General features: G+C 40.4%; 1 pseudogene; it reads right to left on the minus strand.

The window, feature by feature from the left end:
• Nucleotides 1-2,888, minus strand: part of LOC123025538 — a 7,999-nt pseudogene that overhangs the window by 3,488 nt on the left and 1,623 nt on the right.

The following is a 2,888-nucleotide window of genomic DNA, read 5'->3' on the forward strand; positions in this document are numbered from 1 at the left end:
CTTTTTCAGTCTCACTGATAGCAAATTTACAAGATCTTACATATGCCGGGATATAGATTCATCACTGCATCTAGCAGAATTGACTCCATTACTTGGCTGTGTGCTGCACAAAGAACTATTTCTATATTTATTCTGAATCTCTCCCCTCACCATTCATTTCATTGTGGGGCCCCAGATTCTAGTCTTTTGAGAGATGGAGAAAATTGTTTCCCTATCCACTTTTTCCCAACCATGCAAATTTGAGAAATGTCTTTTCTACCTCCCCTCACTTGTCTTCTTTCTAAGCTAAGCACAATGTTCCACCTCCTTGGGGTTACACCCTGGGCATGATGAGCTTCACTGAGCTGGAGATGTAATCTGGATACATTGGCAAAGGAGAAAGTTTCCTTCACCAGTACTTTATAAGCCTTGACAGGAGTTCTATGCTGTCCTTTCCCAGATTTGCAGTCCTTGCTCCTGTTCCTGCCAACACCATTCAAGTCCCCTGGCTGAGGGGCCCCATGAGGTTCCAGAGCAGGACACCAGGAGCCAGGATCTCCATTACCTCCTGCCATTATGCTAGCATTCCATCCCAGCACCAAGAACCACAATGCTCACACAAAGGGACTGGGTCTGTAACATTCAGAGGTAAGTCAATTGATGTGGTCCTCAGAGTTTGTGCAGAGCAGAAAGCAACACCTGATCTCCGTTTGATCATGGGAAGGGCTCAGTTTGGCCATTCAGCAGATCCCTGTCTAGAGCAGAAAAGTAAACTCCACACATTCTTTTTACTTGGTTGCAGCCCAATGCAAGCAGAACAGCCTCCACCAAAAAACACTGAGGAAAGATTGAAGTAGTGCTGTTTTGCAAGATTTAATGAAAGGACACCATAAAAATTTTACAGATATAAATTTTTTAAAACCTCTAAAGGTAATTATGAAAATGCTAATCAACCTCCACCTTAACATATTTGAGGCATACATTCTAAGGTTTTACCTAGAGATTGAATAAATACTTAGAAAAAAGAAAAAGAAGAACAGCCTATTTAACAGAACTATATCTCAAATATAAGTTTTTTCCAGACTATTCACATTTTACAATTATCATTAAAATGTTCTGTGTTTAATCCCTTATCAAGAAAGGAGATTAATTGCAACTGTCTTTCCTTCATTGTGTGATTTAATCTTTGGCGACTTTTATGTCTCTGAACCCCTTCCCCTGTCATATTCTAGAACTCCTTTCTGAAATATGTTGTAGTGATTTAACAATCAATGCAATCATAAAATGAACCCAATAACTAAGTAATATACAGACATGGATGATCTATCCCTGTTACAATGTGTAGAAGATCCTTTTCAAATTCTTGTTAAAGAAACGCCTGAAATAAGGCAAAACTGATGCAGTTAAGCAAGGCACAAGAGAGGCCTCAGTAAAAATTCAAATGCTCCTCTGCTAGATGGCAGCATTTATTCAATACATATTCCATTCAATATTCAATTCAATATTCAATGCATGGTAACTGATTGCATAAACATAATCTGAGGAACTATGTCATACCTGCCACGGCTGAACCTTCAAGAGATCCTGTCCGTGTCTCCTCTCCATGGATCTCTGTTTGGCTCTTGATGAGTACATAGAATGGAGGGCATGTGCCACACCATAAACAGCATTGTAGACATTGTAGCTCTGTCCAGACAGCCCCATTTCAAACACAGAGTCAGGGAGCCTCTCTAACTTCTCCTTCCCAGAACAGTTGCCCTTGTTTGGCATAAATAAATTATATATTGGGAGAGAACAGTCAAAAACTATGTACCAGAACTGCTGGATAAAATAGATCTTAGACTGATAAGGATTTATACTTTCAAGAAAGTCTTGATATCCAGGCACCACAGTTGTGTGAAATGAGAAGGACAAAGAGCCATTGAGGGACATTCTTGTGAATTGATTCCAAGGGAAAATAGTGGTGAAATCCCACTGAGCAGTGATGATCCAAACCCTCTCCATTGGGCACATCTTTACAAATTCATAGTTTTCCAGAATTATTCGCAAACCCTCCATAGATTGGCCATCCCCATGGACAAGGAACACATTGATTTGGTGCAACCAGAGTGTAGAAAACATCCTTCCCAGAATGTTTGTAAAAGTATCATTGGATGTGCGACTTGTCACAGTAGGGATCGTTTGTGTCAAAGCAGTACAAATATTGCTTTCCAGGAGCCTTGGTCTCAGGGCTCGAAGGAAGACTTCTCCACTGTCATTGTCTGAGATGAGGATGCCAATCCAATTCCATCCAAAGTGCTTCAGGAGCTGCACAATTGCATCATATTGAGACCTTTCATTTGGACTTATCTGGATGGAAAAGGGGTACTGAGTTTTATCATTCAGCACTGGGTCAAAAGAGCCATATGTTAGCTAGAAGGGGGAAAAACAGAAAATCACTCTTAAAAGTTGAGAAGACCATCCTTTATGTGAATTAACTAAATGTGAGCCACCAAAATTCAGAAGTTTCTCTATTCAAGTAAGATGTGGAAAGACTGTTGATAAAATGTGAGCATGCAAGGTTTCTGACATTAAGCTCCTCCAATGTCTAGACAGAGCTGTAAATAGCTTACATTTACTTGGGGGCCCAATATTAGTTAATGCCAATGCTCATCAGCCTGGTACATCAATGGTGCGGACTGGTATGACACAGCTTCAGTTAGACAACCAAAAGGTATCCTCAGAAGAACTTTAGGGCCAATTTGGTTTATAGAGAGGAAGGTGGTGGGCAACTATTCACAAAGAAACATCTCTCACCAACTCACACATTTTTAGCAGGGTACTGAAGAAGTCCCATTACATTATGTTCAAATCTCAGTGTTTTGACTGGGATCTGGGGTTAAGAGCATCCAGGAGACCATGTTCTTTCC

The sequence above is a fragment of the Varanus komodoensis genome, unplaced genomic scaffold, assembly GCF_004798865.1.
Source record: "Varanus komodoensis strain SLA01 unplaced genomic scaffold, ASM479886v1 scaffold2731, whole genome shotgun sequence".
Classification (NCBI taxonomy): Eukaryota; Metazoa; Chordata; class Lepidosauria; order Squamata; family Varanidae; genus Varanus; species Varanus komodoensis.